General features: G+C 35.7%; 1 protein-coding gene across 3 annotated transcripts in view; it reads left to right on the top strand.

Annotated features, from left to right (window-relative positions):
* The window catches only part of LOC130434362 (teneurin-3), a 578,467-nt gene that overhangs the window by 242,060 nt on the left and 310,086 nt on the right, over positions 1-26,321 (top strand). For all 3 annotated transcript variants that reach the window (XM_056764479.1, XM_056764490.1, XM_056764500.1), the window contains one exon: positions 11,012-11,083. The gene's annotated coding sequence lies outside the window, so the exon portion shown is untranslated. The remainder of the gene's footprint in view (positions 1-11,011; positions 11,084-26,321) is intronic.

The raw sequence follows: 26,321 nt of genomic DNA, 5'->3' as shown, positions 1-26,321 counted from the left end.
ATGCTTTGTTCTTGATTTATAAGCATGTATATAATATGCTTAATAATCAAATTTTCATACTTTATTAAGGATGAATTCATCATTTCTAAATTAAGGATTACATTACTTACAAACCAGTTAGTTAGGAGTTGTCAGTGGTTCATGAGATCATTTAGAAAGTGTAAGTAAATGATTAATAAACTCTTTGAATGCACATTTATACATCTTATTATTCTGACATATAGTAACAGTTACTTAATTTGTCTCATGATGCTTATTGTGTCAATATGCTACTTTAGTAGAGTAAGTTGACAAAAAAGATAAGATAATATTTGAATCATTTAAAAACAATCTTTTGTTCTTTTTTAATGTTATTTCCTTTTATTATATACTTGATGTTAGTATATATTTTTGCAGTTCTGTATTTTAATTTAGGATCATGAATGGGTTTTTTTATGTGCCTGTTGAATGTAAATGCTGATGCATCTTCAAGTAGCAGGCACGTAACACTCTGCTGCCCTTGATGGTGTCTTAAGTGTTATAGAATTTCTTCTTAAAAAAGGAATCCGTAAGTCTCTCTTCTGCATTCTGTAAGAAACCCAGCAATTGCCGCTATTCAGAAGCCGTCCACAAAATCAAACTCTGGCTCAGCTAGGACATTCATGGGGCCACCCGAGCATACCGCACGAGGAATGATTAGTAAGTAATAATTCTCTCAAAAAGTCATGTTTGAGCAGGATTTCAACAAGCTGTCTTCTAACAATCTCCATTGCAGGCTAGGTGTCGATAAAGTCGGTTTCCCCTAGTTTCTATTACTTTTTTAACTTTTCAACTCAAAGCCCTCAGTCCCAAGATGGGTTACGTCAAAAGATGGCGGGAGCTCCTGAGAGAGCGAGTCTCGCAGGTTAATGTTGTCTTTGACGTAGGCAAATTAGCGCAACAAAAATAGACCAATTGACCCCATTAATTTCTTCTTCCACAATTGTCCCAAGGGTCGGAAGAAGGAGGCGAAACAATAAATCACAATTAAGCCCAAGTCAGCTCATTAAGCTTCGTAAGGGCTAAATCTCTTCATTCTGGGAGATTTGCAATCAGAAGTTTGAGTCGCTACGAAACAGCTGAAGTAAATGATGGATTAATGAATATGGATCGATAATTGTGCTTATTGTTTTTTATGTTTACGTTAGGTGCGTTTGATATGCATTCTCTTTTTTTGGTGGCAAACTGGGTTGTGCCTTGATTTTGTGTTGAATGTTTGCTAATATTCCACTTCTTAAATAATTGTATTAGTTGATCTGAAATGCTGTTTCAGCACTGGAAATAATTTCAGAAGCTTAGAAGTTATCCAAACTGAAAATAAAATAGAATTTCTTCAAATTAACGTAATTTATGTAAATCAAGTACTTTAGAAGTTTGGCAAAGACAAAATATGTTTTTCTTAATTTTAAGAATAAAACCAGCTGTTTGCTTTTAATGGAAAAATTGGTTGAACAGCGTTCAGTTTATTCCAGGGTTCATTATCACTGAATTAATTGATAACAGACTCCGTCTTGCACAACCCTGCAGAGAGTTCAATATCCTGTGTACGTTTAATTTCTCCAGAACATACGAGTCAACACTTCTTGGAGATGATTAAAATGGCTCTATCATAAACCTCTGGAGATTCATGACTTTTTGTCCATACGACATGTAGCTCTAAAATGGCAACGACTGAAGACTTTCATATTAAGCTTTTATTCTTACTACGCACACACATTCACAATCTGTAGAAAATGTAATCTTTGCCAAGAATAAGATCTAAATATCAGTGTTGTTATTCTAATATAAATTTGATTAATTGAATCTAGATCTTAATCATTTTTCAGAGTTGCTCCAGATTTTTGAAGACATGAAGTATAAAACAAAAAAAGAGTTTTTGATGTGTAGCCAAGCGGTTCTATTTCTGACTGTTTTTGAAGTTCATTAATTACATCCCGCTTGGAGTACTAACAAAAGAAATCCAATTAAAAACAACAGGTATGACGTTATCAGACACTTTTTCATTATTAATACACCCATCGCTTGCACATGAAAATCACACTACCGAATTTCTCCCTAATGTTATCGTCATCTCATTGATAGAGTGAGTCAACAGTTCCCAGGCAATAAGCAAGCAAAGCGGAGCCACGTTCATACCTCTGAAAAACATTAGGAAAGTGCAGTGGCGGTTTCAATTATTTGCCGACATCTTCATTTCACGTTTTGGCCCAAACATCAGAGAATCGCCACCGCCCGTCACGTCTAATGCCTTTCCTCATCGCATAATTCTCCAAACCCTTTCAACAAGCAGTCAGTGCGTCGTTTTCTGACGGCAGGAGCCGTGGCGCCTCTTCGTTTACAGGGCTAAAAAAATGCGAGAGAGTGGGAGGGATGAGTGGAGAGGAACCCACCTCAATCAAGAGGTCCATTCATAATTGAGAAGGGGAGAGATCTGTGCAGCAGGTCAAAAAACTCTACTGCATAATTGAGGAGCAGCTAAAGCTGGAGTGGCTCCATGGTGGCACTCTGCGGCCATAAAAAGTTCCTGAGAGGCGGCGCCTGTGTATGTTTGTGCAGGTCGTTCTGCCTTCATGTGCATTTGTGTGTGTGCTTGGACACACCTTGCCATGTTTGCCTTACACAACTGAATTAAGAGTTAATGTAGAGTCTTTTACAGAGCAAATTTCTTTGAATATATTATATAAAGTTGTGTAGTGATGCAAATGATAGTCAGTTGGGGGTTAGTTCATGTCATCGGTTAGTTGAGGTCGGGGTGCCACTAGACAATGTTTCAGTTTTGCTTTATCAGACCTATTAATTAATATGTTTACAATTTTTTATGTATAGGCATTCAAGAGATTAAAATCTAGAAGTAATTGCTTATTACATATTAGCAGTCATCAGTGCTCTGAATTTTCTTATAAAGACAGTTTCAGCGGCAACAACATAAACAAACATTATGTGGCCTAAACTTAACTTCTGGTAGACCTCTGCAAAAAATCTTCAACTTTGAGTAGTTTTAATTTTATTTCATACAATTAATGTACAATAAAACATTAGGGGAATCAATATTTATAGAAATTAAATATAAAAAGTGATATAATATAACCAAACACAGACCGAAAGTTAACTCCGGCCAGGCCGTGCGTGCGTTCGTTTGTATTATTCATTTATATTTTTTCCACCTTTTACAATAATAATAAAGCTTTTTAAACACTATTAAATGAATTATCAATTATGCTGCACCCTTATAGCTTTTTATTATTTGAAAAACATCATTTATAAAGAAATAAATTAATATGTGGCACAATTATATTTTTGTCAACAAATTAATTTAAAATATTGAAACGTACACTATTAAATGAACAGATTTTCTAGTTACATTTTAAAGTTTTTGTTTATAGATTTTTGCCATTTCGTCAGTAGACAACATTCATTTATAGCCACCATAATTTCTTTACTATTATAATCTCACGTAAACAAAGAAAAACGTTTCGCCTGCATAGGTTGACCTTCAATGATAATTTCATGTCATCACGGAGGACCACAAAAGTCTTTTGTTTAGCATCCCGTCTGGATGTGGTTGTTTACTGTTGGTATCGATGAAGGGGGTACATGCTCCTTACTGATATGGCTGTGATGGTACACCAGAAAACCTTGGGTAGGACCCAAGTTAGTACATCACTGTGCCATATATCTCTTGGCTGGCAAGATGCATCGGAAATGCCAAACCTATCTTCTGAGCAGACGCTCTTTTGAAAGATGCCATTTCTCAGAGTGATGTTGTTTTTGCTGGAAGCTGGTGGATGCCCTGTGTTTGACCCTGTGAAGGGTTGAGTCATGTCTGTTGGTCCTCTTCATCTGAGAGGTTTGGTGAGTCTCGCCTCCCTCACCTTTTCACAGCGATGTCACATGCGCTTGGAAAAGTTTAGCATGCGTTACACATGGTGAGTCATTTCTACTGACACTTTCGCCATATTGTTAAATTATGGATTTGAATTCCTCTTCCTCAGATTCTTAAGTGACTTGGCGCACCGGCAAGTCAGCATATACATCTCTGGTTTCTGGGAGTTTCTGCCAAAAATCGGCAAAGGAAAGTTGTCAGGAGGTGGAGGGGAAATTTCCATAAGGAGCAATTGGCTGTCAGAATTGGCTGTCAGGCTTTTTTTGTCCCACTTCCTTCTTACTTCCAGAATTGAACCCAGCCACACATTTGATGTGGGTTAACTTGACAGAGAACTCTGGATACTGTTCCTGAAAGGTCTCTGTCATGCAGATGTAGTCATGACAGGGGCGATATGCCAGTGTGTGTGTGTCTCTACAGTGTATGGGTGTATTTGTGAAAGAGGGGCACACATGGGGGCGCGTCTGTGTCTGCTGGTGTGTAACTGCAGGAACGCCACTTTCTTTATGGACATTTCCCTCTAGCCCCTCAGTCCAGGAGCTCCAAGTAACATGTATTTATACATATATTGAAATCAAGACAGAAGTCAGGTTTCAACAGTATGCCTCTTGAGTTTCCACTCACTTCCTCCCCAAAATAAAAGCCCCTGGTGTTTGTCTTTACATGTCCACTCAGATCAGACTGAGAAGTTCCAGTGGTTCTTGTTGACAAAAGAATGTCTCCTAGAGTTTTATTGGTTTTGTTGATTCAGAATCAGGATATAATACTGTATAAGAACTGTTTAACATCTCTGATCACACACCATTGTCATATAAAACCGATAATAAAAATACTGTGGAATAATAATAATTATACTATAGTTAATATTATTAATGGTGTTATTATTATCATTGTTATTATTATCATCACTATTATTATTATCAATAATAATATTACTATTAATATTATTATTCATTCCAGGCTTGGAAGAGTATTCTGTAGTGAAAATAGGCTTTTTTAATTTATGTATTGGTTTCAAATATTGGCTTCATATTGTTCTTTGTGAAAAATTGTTTAGAGCGAAACTTGACTGCAAGCCAGTGTGATAACATCAGTTAGTTGGTTATGGAGATTTTTGATGAGTGTTTATTAATGTATAAACCTATAAATAAAAAAGTGAGTAGTACTTGATATTCAAATTTAAGTCTCCATTTCTTTCTAAAAGTATATCTAAGACAGTCCTTTGTAGAGTAAACACGGAGGTGGTTGAGTAACGATGTCTACTAATAAATACGTTCAGATCGAATTTATATGAAATTCTTGCTGTAAATAACGGCGACTTTTGTTATCCAATTTCTGTTATCTGTTGTTTTATTTCACAATATTTCATTCATTCATAAGTTTCCTCCCACATCATTCCCCAGGGTCCTAGAGCAAGTAGGTTCATGCAAATGCACACTTAAAAAACAGTTCGTTGAACTATGCTGGAACGACAGAACTTGCGACCAAGTTACCTTACGATGCTTTTGGGAAACTTACCCCAGGCTGTTTTAGATGTGGTTTGTATTAAGGGCCCTGTTATGAAATAAGCTGCTTCTCTTTGCGTGTGGCTTTCTAATTGTTTTGAAAATATTTAGTGGACTATACTGTCAGCTTTCTCATCCTTTCCTGGATCCCTATACCAGCAGAATGCCACTGCATGCCTCATTACCACATGCACACATGTGCCGTGACTAATCAGGAAAAAAAACGCATGTGAAGCAGATTTACACAAATACCCATTTCGTGACATCATCGAGAGCCTAACTGTGATTAATGGGGAAAAAAGAAAGAAACTGTCATGACAGTTCAAATCTGTTTTTATCTCCATCTGGCCCACAAAACTTTCTAAGAAGCATCTAATGCTTAAATGGGGTCAGGAGAAGGTTAAAAAGCGCTACATGAGCAAAGTCATAAATATTTGAACTGCTGACTTGAAAAGACTTGCAGTGTTCTTGAGGGAGGTGGCTCGTGTCACATCCTTTTCTCTTTCCTGTCGTTGAGCAGCACTTGCCCTCTCAACCGCAGGATTTTAGCCTCTGTGTTGGGTGGATATGAATACCCCCCTCAGCCAACACACCGCTGTCTCTGTGCTGCCTAATGCTCATAGCAAATGTTCTATTCAGGAACGAGTTACCATAATGTCTATTCAAAGACTTCCCAGACACGTGCTGGATGTGCAGGATTTGTGTTTTGATTTTTTGTGACAATAATTATAGTGATGATCAATTTTATCATTCTTTTTTAATCAGTACTTTACATCTTTTACCATAGCACATAATACATAGATAATATTTTGTTCTACTAAAATTGAGTATTTATTTTTTGTTCTTTTACTACAAAACAAAAATAACATTCTTAACTTTTGGGGAGAATGTATGTTATATTAATTAATTTATGGCGTATGTCTACCGATCATATTCTATTCTTGATGGACTGGGATCATAACCTTTTTTTTCAAGCATTTAAAGTTTTATACTGTAAAAAATACAACTAAAAAACAAAAGATATGATGAAAAAATTACAAATGAAAAAAACATAACTTAAGAATACTATGTATTTTGTCTGTTAAGTGTTAAGAATAATTGCACTGCAGGTAATAATAATAATAGAAATAATAAGATTTGTAGTGTATGTTTTGGTGCATGTGTGCAAAAAGTGCTTTATTTTGGATTCAAGTCATTTATTTCACAAAATATAGGAGAAGGTTTAATAGCCATATATGTATTAAATATAATAGTTGTTTTAAATAACCTCCTTTTTCAAATGTATTAATAATTGAAGGTTTTACATACTGTATGTCAGTCATTCAAGTCACAAGCCCCAGAAGTGCATTTATTCTGGTGAAACAGTTTTACACGTCGCGGGCGCCTTAAGTGCCGCTTGAGAACAGCTCCATTAATCAGCAAAAGGTTATTCATGCCATTTTTCAACGTCCATAAATGAATTAATATAACTCTTCACACCAAACTGTGGTAGTGTTGTTTTTAATGCGTTTGCTAAAAGCATATAGTGATTCTAGGACTGCCTTTGTTTCATACACTATGCGTCTTTGTGTCTGTTCTTGTATTATTTCAGTAGAGGAGTTTTCAGGATTTTGCATCCTAAAGCCTGTCTCTATAGACAGTGCAGGTTTGAGTCGATTGTCCGCTTCTAGTGCGTTTCAGAATGAATTTTCTAACAATAGCCTCAGCGCTCCAAACTTCTCTTTCCATGTCCGTCACACTTCAGAACAGGCGCATCTGGTCCAGGCAGACTGGAATATGCTCAAGACATGCACAGACACACAGATTAGCAACGAGGAAGCTGTTAGTCATGGTGTGTCCTACAATATCCCGCCGTTTTATCTCTACTTTTAGACTGTCCCAGCTGCTCCAATAACATTGGGTGCATATTTAAAGGAAGCAGACATGTCAAATTGAATCAGTTGGATGGGTTCGTCAAAACGTCCTTTAGCTAGAAACAATGTAAAATATCATACAAGTTCATTTACTTTTATTTGTGAGGGATTTGGCAGGTATAAGAATATATTTCTATTGTACCAAAAACACTTTTGTTTTGTGAGTCTTTAAAAAGAATCTAAGTATTAAATTTTTTAGTATTTCTAATTATTACAAAACAAAAAATGATGTTAATAAATGTTATCTGATGGAGATTTGAGTCATTGTTGAGATCTCTTCTGCGACTTTGAAGTAGACACATGTGATATTATTAGGGTTTTTTTGGAGACAAATCTAAAAACAAGACTTGCTTTGAATCTTGATTTTCTCTCTGTTCAATCTAATTGTTGTCTTGGAGAAACAATTTAAAAGAGTTATTTTCATCCTATGTGAGGAGCAGGTGAGAAATCTTGATTGTGATGTTACATCTCACATGCCTGTCTTTTATAACTCTAATAATAATTGGCTGTGTAAGGATGTAAAGTTTTATACTGTAAAAATACAACTAATAAACAAATGAAGGCAAAATCATAACTTAAGAATACCATTTTTTGTCTGTTAAGTGTTAAGAATAATTTCCTGCAGCTAATAATAATATAATAATAAAAGAAATAATAATGATAATAAGATTCGTACTATATATTTTGGTGCATCTGTGCAAACCTAGCATTATTTTTCGATTCAAGACTTGCTTTGAATCTTGACTTTCTCTCTGTTCAATCTTATTGTTGTCTTGGAGAAACAATTGAGTTTTTTCCATCTTATGTGAGGAGCAGGTGAGAAATCTTGTTTGTGATCTTTATTTGTGATGTAACGTCTCACATGCCTGTTTTTTTATAACTCTAATATGAATGGCTGTGTAAGGATTTATGACAAGAATCATTCAGTCAATATCATTTGAAGTGCTCTTTTGACAAACTTCTAGGTTTAGTTTGTTTGATTCACCTGTGTTGTATCTTGAATGGCTATTTATTTAAATAATTTCTAACCTAACATACACATCTTAATTTCCCTCTCTTGAAGTAGAGTCTTGTATCGTAGTTTGTTGACTGCTTCTATATAAATTGAATCTAAGCCAGAATGCCAATAGAATGCAGAATGAATGATATATTTAAGTTTGTAATTTAAATGAGGACTGAGTTTTGTATGTTCTGAATAGCTTTAGTGAGAATCTGGACAAAATCAATTTCACTTGAATGCTTTTATAACTATTTTACCAATTATACATGTAGAAAAAAAACAATAATGGTAAAACTTAAAAAATAAGTATTACATGTTAACATTAGTGAAATGCATTAGCTTATTTAACTAGTAGTGCTATTAACAATAATTTACAAAAAAAAAATTACAGCATATGTGTATTTTATCATTTACTAATACACTAAAAAGTCTATTTGTTTAATTTGATAATACACAGTGCATTACCATGAAAAACTGCTAAAAACTATATCAATCATTATTAGCTCATGTTAGCTATGCATTTATTAATGTTAACAAATACAACCTTATTGTAACGTGTTACCAGTTAATAGAAGTTATATTTATTTACATTTAAAATTTCTATGTATCGGTTTTGGTGATTTTTATCCATATTACATATTCCGTATGTAAAACAAACTGTACTGCATTATAATTAAAAAAGCTTTATTAATAAGTTACAACATATAGTATGTGGCCAAAAGTTATTTTTTGAAAGAGTCTTAACATTGGGGTCAGATACTTGCTTTGCTTCTTTGCAAAATAATTGTTTAAAAATTAATATTTTTAATAGCTACGTTGAAACCCTTTTATTTATGACATATAAGCCTACTTTAAACATGTATTTTCTTCATCAAATGCATGTTTCAATAGAAAAAAACAATCAGTTATAAATCACTCATCAGAGTTTCATCAAATATTTGAAGAAAAATCCTGCTGCAACATTATGTACTATATAAATCAGTGGTTTTTTAAACTGGGGTATGGGGAGGGGGGCTCCAGAAGCTTCTAGGGGGTCCCCAGAAAATCTCAGAGAAAGACAAAGCAAACACTGTTAAAATCCACTTAACATTATTAATAATTACTGTTTAATTTAGAAATGTTCGTATTTGTGTTTATCTTTCTTGCTACATGCATACCGAATGGTTTATTTCTATATTTAAAGTGAGAGTTCCCTTTATGTCCCTCACTTTGCAAATATTTATATGTTGTCTTCACAAACGTATTATATACGCAGCTTCAATGTTTGTTTATATAAAATATGAAACATCATAATACCACTCATCATTCACAATGCTTAACTGAGTATTGATTAATTCGATCACGCTTTAGAATAAGTATCAATTCTCACTATTAACTAACTATTAATTACGACTTTTGTCTCAATAAACTCCTAATAACTGTTTATAAGGTTAGGTTTTGAGTAGGATTAAGGGATGTAGAATAAGACAATGCAGAATAAGGCATTATATGCAGGTTAATAAGCAAGTAGTTAATGATGAATTTGTATAACTTCATATAAATTGTTACCATTAGAGCCAATCATGTTTATGGACCTTGTCCTTCTAAAAAATATATATTCATGGGCATTACCTTGCTTTAACATTACTGTCGTAGAAGAAAAGCATTGCTTTAGGTATGAAAAAATGTCAGCATCTCTTGAGTGTGTATTTGAGTGTGAATTGTGACTGCTATAGAAAAGAAAATTAAGAAATATGCCAAATGAGTCACAAAAAGTAGTCAGATGAAAGAAAATTGGATTTCAAACAATGTTATCATCTCGCAACAAAATATCTTGTAATAAAATAAGAAAACTTAAAACAAATAAACAAACAAACATTTCCCTTAGATGGTACTCTTAAAAAAGTCAATTCGAGGTAACTTGGAAAATCAGATGGTTGTAAAAGTCCCAAAAGAGACATGATTTGAGGAAACCTAAGTGCATAACTTCCTAAAAGCTGTTCCCAGACCTGTGCAGACAGGCGCGTGTTTCATCAGCAGGGGATAATAACCGAACCGGTGCTAGACGGCGTCCCCCTGGAGAGCCCACACTGATTGATTCAGGAAAATGTTTAAACAGATGATACCTGAGGGGACGCAAATAAATTGTGGTGCGGGTTCTTATTTGTGGAAGAGATCAATACCATTCAAAATGAGTTTGGGACCCTGTGTGCCTTGTCTAGTGGTTTAATATAGAGGAGGTGAAGTGTCTGCATCGGAGTTGGACGGGGAGAGAGGGAGAAAGAGCACTCAAACCCATCCTAAAGGGCACCAATCAAATCTGTGTTTTACAGCGAGTCAATCATCAGTTAGTGCTTTAATTTGCCGCAGCCACTTATTTGAACTGGAGCTATCGCAACTTTGTGCTTCTCTTAGGTGAAGCCAGCTCCCCTGATAGCATCCATGAAACTGTGTGTTTTTGATGAAAGAAGGGACAGTAATGGATCAGATCGCATCTTCTAGACCGGCTGTTCTTATTTGACTTTGCAAACAGCCAACATCTGCTGTTTGTCTGTGTGCCCACATATCCTTCGGTTTTCTTCACTTTCCATTCTGCTGTGTGTCACCATAGAAAATTCAATGTAAAAAGAAAAGTACAGCACTCATTTAGATTTAACCTGACATATACGTATAATGACAAACGACTAATCGTGTTCTTCTTTGTGTTCTACAGAGTTGAATCCACTGATCATCACATTTGTTCTGACGAATTCATGCAGCATATGAGGAAATGAACAGAGACAAGGTAAACACTCAGTTCTTATCAAAGCCAGCAGATTTGGTTCATTGTTGCTGTTGCTTTTTGTCTCAGCACCACTTTGATGGTCTGGTACATTGTTTCTTCTTCAAACAAAAAGATACGGAGGAAATCCACAATTGATGCTGAATTGAATCACACCTGCTGATATCTCAGTTTATTTGTGTGCGCGACTTGAATTGTTTTTAGCGCTAAAGACATAATGCAAAACAGGTAAAGGCATAGATGAGTACACAGAACCTGTGTGAGTCACAATTTGAGCTGTGCGATTCTTGATATTGCCAGCGCTAGGTTGTGAAGGATCCAGCAGACTGGCGTGAGCTGGCATATAGATTAATGTAAGCGTGTAGCATTGCTCCACTTTTGCGATCAGGCATCTAAATAGGCACTCGAACGCACTGCTTGCCTGCACCACACGTCTGAAACATTTCCGTTAACGCTGTTCTCCATCATGTGATGCATAACTATTGCCGTGGTCTATAGAAAATTTACACAAACACCTTTTTTTAGGGAAAATTAACCATTTGCTGCATGGTTTCAGCTAGTGGTGATTGCGTAATGCTAATCGCACAATCCATAATGTGCCTCATTTACATAAAAAGTATGTGTGTTACTGCTGAAAAAATGACTATGGCTTAATTTAATGCTCACGACAGTGCTATTTCGGCACATTTAACACCTGGTGAAGTGGATTGCAGATGGTTAGGTGCGGAGTACTGTATGTAGAGTACTGCTTGGAAAATTTGCCTGTAATTGACTCCCTTCCTTGTGCAAATTTGTCCCAAATGTATCTTCTTTGTTGTGCTCATAGCATAATACACTGTAAAAAAGTCCTGTAAAAAAAAAATCTGGCAGCTGGGGCACCTGTAAAAATATAAAATATATATTTTTTCATGTACAATTACATGTTTTTTCCCTTTAATTTTAGGTGTAGCTATTTTGCCCATATATTTACTTATGAAGTGTATAAATAATGTCTGGCATGGCATACCTTCTGCCTCTTTACGAACAAACATCTTTTTATTCCACGCTTTCAACCGGCGCAACTAAGTCTCTTAGTCCTCTCAGACATTGTGAGGTACAATAATAAAATGACATGTCCTATTATTCCTAAACATAAGATTTCGCTATTAACCCTGTTGGCAAATACTAGGGGGAGGTTCACGAACCGTTTCGTTGTTCTAGCTGTGGGGTATCACCTTTAGCTCCTAAAGAAGGGTCCCAGCGTTGGGAAAGAGTGGCTGAAATGTATTTTTAACAAGATCCCTTATGATTTTATTGATTCAGGACTGCATGCGTTACACAGCTGATGTATTGTGAACCCCCCATAGTGGAATACATTTTTATCTCGTCAATATGAGAGTAAGCATTTTCAAGTCTAAATTGAAAAACTACATTTTTAGTGCAAGAAGACTTGACGTTCATTATTGAAAATCATAAAATATTTCATAACCCCTTTAATAAACCCAAATTATGTTGTGGTATCAATAAATATATCTATGTTTTAGCCAGATTTGCTTGTTAAATTTCTGTCGAAGTTACAGTGTTCTTATATAAAACAATGTCATTTCAACTCAATGCCAATCAACCACCTCTTGCTACAAAACGTAAGTCTTTAATTTAGATAAGATCAACATGATGATTTTTAATTTTCTTTCCTAAATCAACTGTTTTCTGTTTTAATTAAATGTAATCTGAGACTTCAGATTATGAATAATCAAAGTTAACCTTAAGAACGCACACCTGCAACGCATCAAAACACTCCAACAGTCTTTATTTCACTTGCAAATGTTTGTGTTTATATTTGAGTTCTCAGTTTTCTTTAGCCTTATTTTAATTACTTGTTTTATTGACACGGCAAAGTCGCACAAGAAAAAAAACATCATAGTTTGTCTTGTGTTTATTGTTTAGTGTTTAGCATCTTTGTTTGGTTCTTGCAAGACATTTCATCAATGAGCTTACAATTTAATGTGCACCTAAATCTAGTGAGAAATGGATGAATTAATCGATAAATAGAATGAAAAAGCAATAAATGAATACTAATTCCCACCATCAGTTTCGTTGCGTCGGCATAGCTGTTCATGTCGTAGTACTTTAAAAGCTTGTAAAATCTCATACGTGCTCATTGTTCTGCGAGAGGAGTTAATCAAAGCTCATAAATCACGTCCGCAGGCACTTAGAACATTAGGCAGGCAGAGGCAGTCACCCTGGTGCAATTAATGGCAATTAAAGCTATACTTTTATGATGTCTCCATTTGATACAAAGGAATAATTGCTTTTTACGGCTTTTAAGTTGGTAACCGTCCTTTTACAATGGCCGATGTGAGGGATTCCCAAAAACATGCTTTTCAAAGGGGTCTACATATACATTACTCTAATGGATTGATAGAACGTGTTTGGTCAACGGCCAAATAGCTCTCATAGCACCAGGCTTTTTTCCTGAGGAAACCACCACAGCAGTTTCCAGAATTCTCCCTGTACTGGTGGTTATATGGAGTGTTGTACTCATTGCTTGGACATCTTATACTTGGCCCATATCCCCATCCCCCCTTCTCATCTTCGTACATTCTGCTGCTTTCTTCTCCCCTTTTTGGCTTTAGATTTTTTTTTTTTGATCAACCTCTGACATCTCTTGACCCAGTAGGAATGTCTGTTGTTTTAGATGGGTCGACTACACGGACATTATTCTGTACTCCATCCACAGTTCCATTGGATCTACACCTTCTCTCATCCCAAATTTTACTTCCTATCTTTGATTCTTGTTAGGTTCAGAATTGCTCTTCCAGATCTACATAGTGTTGAATGATACAGAGACTTTTCAGTGCACATTATTGGACAATCAAAATACATAAGAAAACTAATATTTTGAAGCAACTTTGATAATCAGACTCGAATCTTGCAGTTGAAAATAAGACTTCCAATAAAAATCCAACAGATTTGAAAAATGCAGAGAAGCAAAAAAATGTAAACATGGGAATCTATCTTTTAGTGTCATTATTAAAAAACATTAGCCAAATATGAGAATCTGAAAGAACAATAAAATTATTATTTTTCTTCACTATTTTAATTATTATATTTGTATATTAATATAATATTATTCACAACTATCCAAGCAGCATTGACGTACATTTTCTGACTTCTTATTTTTTGACCTTCTGCTACAGTAGAAACATTCTGGCAGTTCATGAATGCCATTCATTCCAATTTGTTTTTGTTTTGATAGTCAATAGAACAATTACAGATTCCAGAGCTGTTTAATTTTTGTTTTTGACAGCAGATGGGGGCTAGAAGTTTTTTTCTTTCCACGCTGAATTCCTCTCTATTTCTTCCTCTTTTTGAGAGAAGCACCCTCCACCTCTTTCAGTCACACAAACAAGGTGAATCCAATGGATTAGGATAAGGCAGCTGAGGTTCCATGTGTGTGACCAGCTACCTGAATTGAGACATCTGCTTTAGAGAGTTTTATGAGAGATGAAGCATGTAGCAAAAGGTGCTTCAACGCGTTTCATTCACTGTCATTTCAGTCTCTGCTAACATGTTTCAAACATGTTGCCTGTATAGAAAAATAATTCATAAATGTAGTAAATAATGTTGAACAGACAATATTTACCAGAATACTATTTTTTTGATTTTCTGATGCATTTTTTCTTTTGTGCATTCAATAGGAAGACAGTAGGATGATCTCATTTTGTTTAATTCATTTAGTTGATCTCCATTAAAAAATGTTTTGTGGATCGCCTGTATCCCATCATGAAAAAAATGATCCTGCTTATAGTTATCAGTAGTGTCAAAATTGCCATTTGCATTAGAGGAGTGATTCTCTTAGAAATCGTGTATCAAACATTTGTATAGTCATGACAGCTTTACATTGACATTACATTTACTGTTTGCATTTACACAACTTTCAAAGCCATTGAGTGCATACAAGGTTTACATTTAATAAAATATTTTCCCATAAACCTGTGACCATGGTTTAACTTGTTCATTCTATAGTTCAACTGACTTTCTAGAACTTTCCAACTGAGAGTTGTTTTTTATTGATTTTGTTTTATATTCATGGTGTACTTTGGCATTTGTTCATGGGTTTGTGTTTTCAAGGCTATTTCTTTATACAGTGCTGACACTGCAGTAGCCCACTGCTTCTTGAGTTTATTGTTGCAGATTATTGAACAGAGACACAGTTTTAAGGGAAACGAATTGTTCAGGTTTTCCATTGAGAAAGTGAGAGATGGACAAGGTGTGGATGTAAATTTGCTTTAAGTACCTCAAAATCAAAACTGCTAAAACATGCCAAAGTATGTAGACGTTGCAAGTAGATAGACGTTTCTATTAGCTAACAGTTTCAATACTGACACTTCACTGTCTCCTACAGTAAGCATCGATCAAAACATACCGTTTTTCCACTTTCCTCATACAGTACATTTGTCTCCTTTTAATACATTGTGTCGGTGATTGAAAGATAGAGAGACAATTCCTCCATTCTTGCTCATCACAAATCTCTTGCTGACAGTCAGATCTAGTTTTATTAGGGAATGGAGGGCAAGTGTTGGCATGTGAATAGACTTTCATCTCCCATCCAAAAACACCTTCAGCACCTTTAAATGATGTGCGCCGTCAGCAGCCTATTGATTTTATATTGTAGATATGAAGTCTTCAGGTGTTCAAGGTTGACAAGGACGACTGCGAGCTGCCAAGTCCAATATTAGTCATCGCACCATCAAAGTGTATGCTGCCTCATCAGCCAATCCCAGTGTGGTATCAAGAGCATGCGTGGTGGCAAAATTACTTTTTAATGAATGAAATACATGCTTTTCATTCGTTTTGATCTAGGAAACAGACATTCATAAGGATCACATCAGATTTAGGCATAGTTATATAAGTACTGCATCTACTCTACTCAATATCACTAATCAAAAGGTTCTAAGAAAAAGGTCGACTTGACAGTGACAATTTGGCACCTGTGAAAAGGTTAACCAAATTTTGTCCTTGATACAGTGTACACAATCGTTCTTACACCCTTCACGCTGAAAACCTACTGTATACCGAAACATTTCAGATGATGACATTTGAGCTGTCTTACAACTGATGTTGCCTTTTTCTTTGCTTTCATTTATGGCTTTTTTGGTTATCGAAAAAAAAAACATGTTCAAAAAGCAAGTATGACGGGTTATGTTCCCATGCATTCCACAAGCTTTTCTTTTCATATAGCACATTTTTACGTGTTTTTAATTTGTAAGGAACTATTCAAGAGGAAAGAAATGTTTAAAAGCAGAACAAAATATAAACAGATTAGGGGAAAAGGATGCAAAGTCAAAGAATGTCCAAGTCCTTATGTACTCTGTTGTTTAAAGTTTCCGACAGTTTATCTTTTTTATTCTTCTGCAGAATATCAAATAAACATTTGGGTAGAAGCTGAAACGAGTGCATCGTGTAGGGTGCGTGAAGAAAGGTGCAAAGCATGGCTTTATTAACAGGCTGGGTTTTGTCACGGAGTGGGTGTTGACAGAGTTTCTAGGTTGCATGGTTGAATTGACGATGGTGACGCATCATTAGCTTAGTGGGGTGAAATAATAGCGCCCGCCGCTGTTCCTTTAGCTTTGTTTAGCGTAGCGTCCTAGCCTCCCGGGATGAAACATTGGGAAATAGGTGTTTCTTTCTGTACCGAGTGAATGTTTGCAGCCCTAACAAGACACCCAGGAATAGGAGTTTTATACGCAGCACAAGCCAAGCACATTCTGGGGGTCCTGAGAGCCTCAGCGCCTCCTAAAGCTCCCATGATGCCGCGATTGATGCTCCAGTTACTTGAAACCTCCTACAGGAACAGCTGTCCCTATATGAGCTTTATTTGCCTAAAAGTAGTTCAAAAACACAAGGCTGACCTTAAATCATTTGAATAGCCCCACAATGCTACCAAACATGTTTATATGACACTCATTTGCTTCAGTCATAGAGAAACAATCCATTAGAGTAAGTAGCGCAGGATAGAAACATATGGATATGGGCTTCAGAGGTGCTACGCTGGGAATATAATACATGTGCGAAAGGCTTGTTTGCGTAGCGTGTTTCCCATTTACAGTCTGTTTCTTATCATTATAATTTTTTACATTTTGTTCATTCTCTAACGAGCTAGCTTTGGTTAGGATTATTCATACGTAACCCATGCCGAGTTTTTACAGGTGATGGAGCACACATGGTCTATCATACATGTAATAAAACGGGCAGTTTATGATAGTGAAAATGCATTCATCTCAACACATTAAGCCATGATAGAGCTTTGTTTTTGTTAATATATAATGTATATTTTCCTTTAAAAATATGATTTAAAATTGAAATGAATGATTGCTTATAGGTGCATGTAGTAAAATACCAAATATCAAAGATAAATGAATGCACTCGTTGGTCAGTTTCATATTTTTATTGGACAAATGTTCTGTTAAATGCCGTAATGCGATTTTTAATGTTTTTTTACAGTCTTCACACAAATGATAATATTACACTCCTTTTTCATAAAAAAAAAGCGGAAACTCCTATATTCTTTTAGACTTTTAAATGATTGCATTTAAAGTTGTATGTATACATGTATACGTTTACATTTATATTTATTCATTTGGCAGACACTTTTATCCAAAGCAACTTACAAGAAGAAGAGCATATAAGCATTTTGTCAACATGCTAAACAGTAACGTAAATGTACAAGGTCATGCTACTAGGGGGATTAAAGCTGGAGTAAGCAAAGGAGAGAATTATTAACAATATATATATTTTTTTAGACACAAGACAGTTGGTGTAAAACATGTATAAAGAATACATAGAGATATATGAATACACATACAGTCAGAGCAAATACCTGTTTGTCAGAGATTCAGATTAGAAATCCAGTTATGCTGCAAGGTGATGATGTCTGTTTTAAAATACGCTTGTTCCTTTTTACCCTCTAGCAGGCATGTTTACTGTGGTTGGTGCTTTTCTTGTCACAGTTGTAGTATTAAGCGTGTGAAACTCCATCACTCCATCAGGGTGTGCTTGATTGATTATAAACGGGTGCAATAGTTTTATCTATGCTCTCTGATCTGTGTGACACCTTAAATTGTTTTACACCTTTTACAATGTAAGAAAACATTTTAAATACAACTCACTGCGCTTTCACACGCGAGAGAGAGAGAGAGGCCACGGCAGCGCTGATTTACTAGTTGATTATAAAATTACAGTCATAGAAAACATGTATTATTAATTTGATTGGTTTGGAAAATGTATTACAGTTATAATTCTACCTCTGATTCAAATAAATTATAGTTAAAGTTATTTAAAAATTCTGCTTGCAGGAATTGTCCGAATTATGACTTGAAAAAATTATTTAAATGATGGACAATAATATAATAACATTTTAAAACAATGTTGCTACAAACTTTTATATTTTATCAACAGACATGTCACAGGCAACACATATTTGTGTATGTACATATTTATTCACTGAAACATACATGCATAGTAAATGTATTAATTAAAATAATTAATTTATAAAATATCAAAAACATATTAGGCAGATACAAACAAAGAGCTAAAACCTAAAAAAGACCCTTGTGTAAATTTGAAAAGTGGGTTTTAAGACACATTTTTCTTTTTAATTGATGCTTTTTTAAATGTAATAAAAAAACTAGGTACAGTATCGGTACATATATTGTCACAGAGAAATGTACCACAACTTGTGACGATAATAACTGAAGGCTCACACAGTGTCTACTCCAGACGCGACACACGGCTTGTTCTACTGGGATTGTCAAATCTCACCGCGCCGCATCAAGTGCTTTAAATTAGAATACGTCAGTTTCCGGTGTGTTTTTACCAAAACTAACCAAAAAAGTAGTAATCTTGATCTGGGGTTTATTTAGTAACCATAAAACATAGGTATTTAGCATATTATTGTATATATGCTGTACCATGAACTAATTTGAAATCTATTTAAATTAAAAAAATGCCATTAGTAGTATTATAAATGTCAACTATTGATGCCAAGTCTGTATGTTCAAGGGAAAACTTTAGAAAAAACCTTGCTCAATACAACTTAGAAAGCACAATATGTCACTTGCATAAAAGTGTCTGTCAAATTCATAAAATGTAAATAATGACAGACTTTGATCCAAATCATTTACAGGTGAACTATTCCTTTAAGCTGAAAGCTCTTCGAGAGAGAGTGTGTGTGTGTGTGTGTGTGTGTGTGTGTGTGTGTGTGTGTGTGTGTGTTTGTGCGCGCGTGCGGGTTGACAGTGTCATCGTCAGTTGAGGGATGATTCCGCTGGAGCTGTAGAGATGGGCTCTCCGTATCTCCATCTTTTTGACATCTCTAGTTCACCATCAATCACATCTGTGTTGCACAAGCATTCGCAGACAGATACACGGCATGACAGAAATCCTCTTGAAATCCACTTTTTCAGCTCTCTTTGTCCTTCAAATAGACAGCATTGGGCAAATTCACTAAATAGACTTTTTTGGGTTCTGCGTATTCCCAGGAGTTTGCTCTGTTTTCCTAGTGCAATTGACATCTGTTAAAACCTTTGTTTTAAGTATAAGTTTGTGTTCATTTTCTTTAGAAAGACGTTAAGTGGATGTCCTTATATCTTAGTGGCACAGAACTATTACAGAAGCGCTCTTTCTCCTCTTGTACATTTGCATGGAGTGACTGCATTTGCGCGATAGTTGACAAGATTGACCCCCCCACCAACCAGAGTTTGTAGGGTTAAAATAACAGCACGACACAGAGTGACTCACTCCGGGGCAACCTGTACCAATGAATAACAGCCTGTGGTGGATTGATGCTTACAGGACCATGTTATGATGAATAGGTTTGCTAAGTGAGCCATTTTGGAAAATAAGAAGTTTATTTTCAACCATTGACCTTGCCTTGTTGAATAATGCATGGCCAGACAGGCTGGTGTGTCGGAGTGTGTGACAAGCTGCTGAGAGAAGTTAATTTGTTTTACATGCAAAAGGTTTTTAGCGCGTCCGGTGATGTGCCATCATTCGGAAATAAAGCTTTGACAACTCCAGTCATTACAGCCAACGTATACCAATAATTACTCCCCCTACCACAGCTTTCAACTCACGCTTTCCACAAAGGTTTGAAAGGTTTAGCCACACAAGTCAGTCTTTCAGATTTGCTGAACGTTAATACATCCTGTCATTAGCTATAGCGATGTTGCACGGCGGTCTCCAGTGACTTGGTGTATTGTAACCATGGCAGCGTCCAGCCTCCTGGAGAACATTCCCTATTGGTTCTCATTGAAACCATGTCCCAGCATGCCTCTCTCAAGGGGTATGCAGAGAAAACAGACATATGAGTAGCTCTCTGTGTGTTAGCGTTGGAAGCACAAGTTTGAGACAATTATCAGGCTCAACTCTTCGATCAGTTTTTCTTTCGGGGTTCCAGCATACTGTGCCCTTCAAAGATTGTGATTAATGGCTACCAGCAGCCAGAACAATGTGAAAATTACAGTATGCCTGATTTTTTCAACAACACTTATTTGTGCTGTGTGGCCCTGCCGCCACTATATTAGAGGTCTGCACAGGCTTTAAATGAAAGGCCAAGCCCGGCCCGTACCCGAGATTGTTTAAAACTGGTCCGACCATTAGAGATACATTTTAAGCCTGAACTCGACCCAAAGTGCGATTAGCAGCAAGCTTTGTTGAAATATGCTGCATTTTATGATTGCTTGGAATGATAATTACAAATAGCTATATGTAAGCGAACACATTTTCATCAAGGCACGACGGCCCCCTCAGCAGTCAACACACAAGAAAAAATAGGAAATAACACAGACTTACCAATAACAAAACTTTGCTGTGGGTGAATAGGTGTGAAATTCATGATTTTTGAACCGTCTGGAATGCAAAATTCCAAAACTACTGTTGATGTTTTGTGTGTGAGTGTTTTCTCTCGTGTTTTTTTGTGGTCTTAACGCAGCAAACACGCAAGCACACGCCACGGCAAGCAAACTTTGTGTATAGCCTATATATCCAGAGCTGATTCAAGAGCGGTCACTATCTCATCCGCCTCTATCTCATCTTATTCTTATCGTACTGGATCTACGTCCCAACATCTCGACACAGGGGTGCCTCATGGTTCAGTGCTTGGTCCGTTGCTATTTTCTGTATACATGACATCCCAAGGCAAACATTGAAATTGTTGGGAAACATTTCTTTTCCTTTCACTGCTATGTGGATGATACACAACTCCAACTGTATTTTCAGCCTGACAATCTGACTTTTTCTAATCTGAACCTTGCAAAAACTGAACTGCTTGTAATCCCGGCCGACACAAAGACTCATCACAGCTTCTCCATTTATCTGGGCTCATCAACCATCATATCGTCCAGAAAGGCCAGAAACCTGGGAGTGGTGATCGATGATCAGATTAACTTCACAGATCAGTTCTCCACCCGGTCCTGTACATTCATCCTATACAATATTATGAAAATTTGACCCTTACTATCAGAGCATGCTACGCAAATCCAAGTCCAGGCTCTTGTTCTGTCCTGACTGGACTACTGTAATGCGCTACTGGCTGAACTTCCAGCTTGCACAACTAAACCCCTACAGATGATCCAGAATGCAGCAGCAAGAGTGCTCTTCAATGAACCGAAGAGAGCGCATGTCACTCCTCTCTCCATAAAGTTACAATGGCTCCCAATAGTGGCTCGCATGAAATTCAAGACTCTGCTCCTGGCCTACAAGACAACCACTGATTCATCACCCCCTTATCTTCACTCTCTAATGCGGACGTATGTACCTGCCAGATCCCTGCACTCTGCAAACGAACAACGTCTTGTGGTGCCGTCCCAAAAAGGTAAAAAATCTCTCTAACGTACCTTCTCTGGATCAGTTCCACTAATATGGAATGATCTGCCCGCTGCTACAAGATCTGCATGTTTTGTAGCCATTTTTTAAAAAAAATCTGAAAACGCATCTCTTCCATCATCACCTGACCGATCAGTTCTGACTTCTCTCTCTTTTCTACTCTTTAAAAAAAGATCTAACTTATCTCTGTATACTGTGGTAGGTTATATGAGACCACTTCTTTTGATTGCACTTATGCTTTTTGTTGTCCTTATGTTGTCCCAATTACTTCCATTGTTAACCCCATCTTTAAGTCGCTTTGGATAAAGCATCTGCTAAATGACAAAATCTAAATGTAAATTTTTTTAGTTACAAACAATAACCGGAGGCTATTCATTTAACGTTAACCTGAACCCAACCCGGGTTGCAGACCTCTACACTATATAGTGCACAATCATAGCACCATTGCCTCAGAATCTTCTCCTTGCCTTAAAGTCTTGCCGTCTATAGGATGCTACAGTAAGGGACAGGTGATTCCCACGTTGCATTTGCATTCTGGCAACTTCCCCACAGCGTAGATACTCAATGTCTCGTTCCTGCCTCTCGGGAACAGAGACGTTTTTAAGGTTATTTACCAATTGTCCATTTTTAAAGTCAACAGTTTATTGCGTGAAAGTGAAGGTGAGAAAAGGGATCAAAACGTTTATTCTATTGACACTAAGGTTGCTTGATTATGACAAAAATACAATTAAAATTATTTTGCCCAGTGTTGAGATCACTGTTATTTAAAACAATCACTTATTGGCAAATAAGTCAATAAATAGGAGAATATAAGATGAAATATCTAATGGAAATTTGGAATGTTACGTTTTTAATGGTATAATTGTTTTTAAAGTTTTGGCAGATGGCCATCTAGTGACCTGATCTAGAGAAGGAGAATTGCTTTCAAAGTGGACGTGGAGTCATCAGCATGCTTGTGGCCAAAGAGGTTAGCAAAGCATAGAGATATCTTTTTTAGAATTTTAGAATGGCATACAATGTATTTTTTTAAGTATGTTGAGTTTGTTCTGTATGCTTTGATGCCTTGAAATTCTGCCGTGTCACCCATTAGTACAGTAGAGATGTGCAAAACCAACTATTTATCCCAACTTGACTAGCAATCAGTCTGAAGAAAGCAATATAATTAGGCCTGTTTCTGGTTCATCTGAACTTGATTGGGAGATTTTTCGTGTCATTTACATAAGACATCTTCTTGAGTTCAGAAACAGCTAGATGCAGTGGCATGGAACAGAATCCAAGGATGCGTTTTAAAAGATTGACTATTTTTACTTGACACTTCACCTTAAATAAGCAACACCTGTGGCAGGAAGCTCCTAAAAAACACAGACAAAGCCTGTCTGAATGTGTGTGTATGCAGCAATGGTGTTTCAAAAGGAATGAATTTACAGGTGCCTCTTTTTTTTACACCTCACAGCTGTCTAACAGCTGAAACACAGTGGGGTTTTAGTAAACCGTCAACAAATCGTCAACACCTAAATATAATATTATTTCAGTATAATTTCAGTGAATGGTATAATATATTAGTCTACTTTATCTTGACTGATCAACTAGTTGGTTGTTGGAAAACTTCTCTTCTGTCAAAAGAAAATCCATTTTTAATGTTCTTATCTTACCATTATGAAATGTTTCATGCGTGCACTACTCTCAAGTTTTTTTTAGAACAAAAAAAAACTGAAAACCGAAGGAAGCCTCGACTAACATTGAAACATTTTGAAATGAAAAGAAAAAATAATTTGGACCTGGCTGAAGAGGATTCTTTGTGGAGCCTGACAAGCGGACTAGAAGACAATAGAATGATGCCAGTAAAGGCAACAGAATAATGCCGAAGGAACTCTGGGATTGTAGCAGTGATGGGCAATTTGTATTACAAGGGAACAGGTCATATGATCAGCATGTCAAAGTCCTCACTGTCTTTTGAATGGGCTTTCACCCAGCACAAATGAGTTCAACTACACTCTGGACAGTAGAGCAGAGAGACAATATAGCATTAACGACTCATGAAAATGAATTAGTTGGCCAGAAAAAAAAGAGAATTACTCTTTGAAAATAATTAAAATAATTTGCTTGTTTAAATGGGCAGAATGGGATGTTCAAATGGGGATATATTGAAATGAAAACTATTACTGATGACAAAAACTTGTAGTTTAAATTTGAAAAAGTTGTATGCATTTGTAATAGTTAAGTAAGGGATAATGTACAGGCAGTCGTTGTTGTCTCAGAAATAAGCCCTGACAGTGTGATCACATTATTCCCCATGACTTGATTAATCGTTTGTAAATATAATGCATTAAATGTTATTAAATTTATATTTAGTTTGTCAAAAAAACCTGTCAAAAGGATTTGCTGCATCCGGGTTACCATGTGCTATTAGTTTTGAACGGTTGTTATGATGGAATAACGAACCTGCAACTTTCACGACTTGCCAATCACAATCAAGCATTCCAAAGAGGAAATAACAGTAAACATTAATGTAATTTTGTACATGCATTAACTTTTTTTTACATTTCAAGTATAAATTTTGCATTAGATGTAATCAATAATGAATTGTGATCAATCAAGAAAAAACAATGAACTACAGTGAAAAAAAATTACTATATTTTTCTAATATGTTTTACTCTTTTCATGTATAATGCCGCGTATGAAAAAATACGGTCAAATACCATAAAATGAAAGAAAAAGACTGAAACAAAAACTGTTATCTTATGGTTTATTTCTGGTGCCCGAGCTGCAAGAAAATTTCTTTTTTTACAGGACTTAATTGAAGTGTATTGTAAATTTCTAATAAATACAATGTGGTTTATATGATTTTTATTAACTATTACATTTTATTTATTAATCGATAATAATAAGGACTGCAAAGTGATTAATCATGATTAATGGCATCCAGCATAAAAGTTTGTATTGTGCATATTAATTTCATATTTATAATTAAAAACACATACACATGAATACTTATTAAGGAAATATCTAGATGTTTATTTTTCATTTACCAATAATAAAAATTATGTACAAATATTTGTTAATTTTTATATTTTTCTTAAAGATACTGTATGCATGTATGTTTTAATTTAAAAATATATATTATGCACAGAACACAGATATATATTATGTAACACAAACTTTTATACTGGATTAGATTAATCGTGAATAATCATTTGACAGCCCTAATAATAATAAATCTACACATAAATATTGATCTTTTTTTACATTGATGATAGCAACATTTTGCCCAGCGTAATATAACCACTAGTGGCTACAGTTGTTCTTCCGTGTGGGCCACTGAGGCTGATCATTATTCCCTCAGAAATGCCATTCGTGCTAGTAGCAATTTTCTGCTTAATGTAGCAGCAATGGCAAGTTTACAGCCCATTTCATAGGCCACAAGTACTTAATTTGACAAACTTAAAATGTGACAGGTCAGTTTGTGGTGTTAAAATTGTGAGGAATGAATGTTGAGAAAAATATAGTGAAAAATAAAAGGAACATATAAATGGTATCAATATGCAAATAAAATAACATAGCATTGTTTAAACCTAACTCTTAATAATAATACTGCCATCATATCGTCATAAAAATAAAGCACATGACGTTAAATAAAAAGAGAGAAAGACTGTTTACAGTTGCAAGCAGAAGGCTTTGTGCTCTGAGAACTTTCCCCCTTTTTGAAGACTGAAAAATGACAATGGAAACGCAAGAAAGCGAAAAGATGAGTGTAGAGGCTTTAGATCACTTAGGAAAAAAGAGACTGATCGAAGTACAATATTACAAGTTAAGGGTTGAGAGAAAATGTGGGAGGGAATGTACAATAAAGTAGAGTCTAATGGCAAAGGACCGGATGTGAATGCAGATCTAAAATTTCCTACACCTTCTGTAGCCGAACACAACAAGCTTTCATTCATTCATGATTCGGATTTAGGACCCTTACTTTAAGAGCACATTCTCAATACTTACAGTCCTCACACTCGATATCTGATGGAAAAATAGCTCCCGCCCCAGAAAAATAGATAGAAACGCAGTGCATGTTTTTGTTGAGTATTGATTTTGTCCTTTTTCACCTTTCCTTGAACACCATCAGGGTCCTTTTAAGCAAAGAGAAACAGAAATGTCAAAGTGTTTCAGAGAGGAAGATTAGATTAGATTAGATTCAACTTTATTGTCATTACACATATACAGGTACAGTGTAACGAAATGTAGTTTAGGTCTAACCAGAAGTGCAATTAGCAAGTGCAGATATACAGTGTGAATAAATACAGAATACAATATTAGGAAAATAATTTACGTTGGGCATGTACTATGAAAATATGACAATCGGTATGTACTATGAACAATATATACA

This window comes from Triplophysa dalaica, chromosome 2, assembly GCF_015846415.1.
Source record: "Triplophysa dalaica isolate WHDGS20190420 chromosome 2, ASM1584641v1, whole genome shotgun sequence".
NCBI lineage: Eukaryota > Metazoa > Chordata > Actinopteri > Cypriniformes > Nemacheilidae > Triplophysa > Triplophysa dalaica.
Note: the sequence above shows the minus strand (reverse complement) of the source record. Positions and strands in the feature narration are given on the sequence as shown.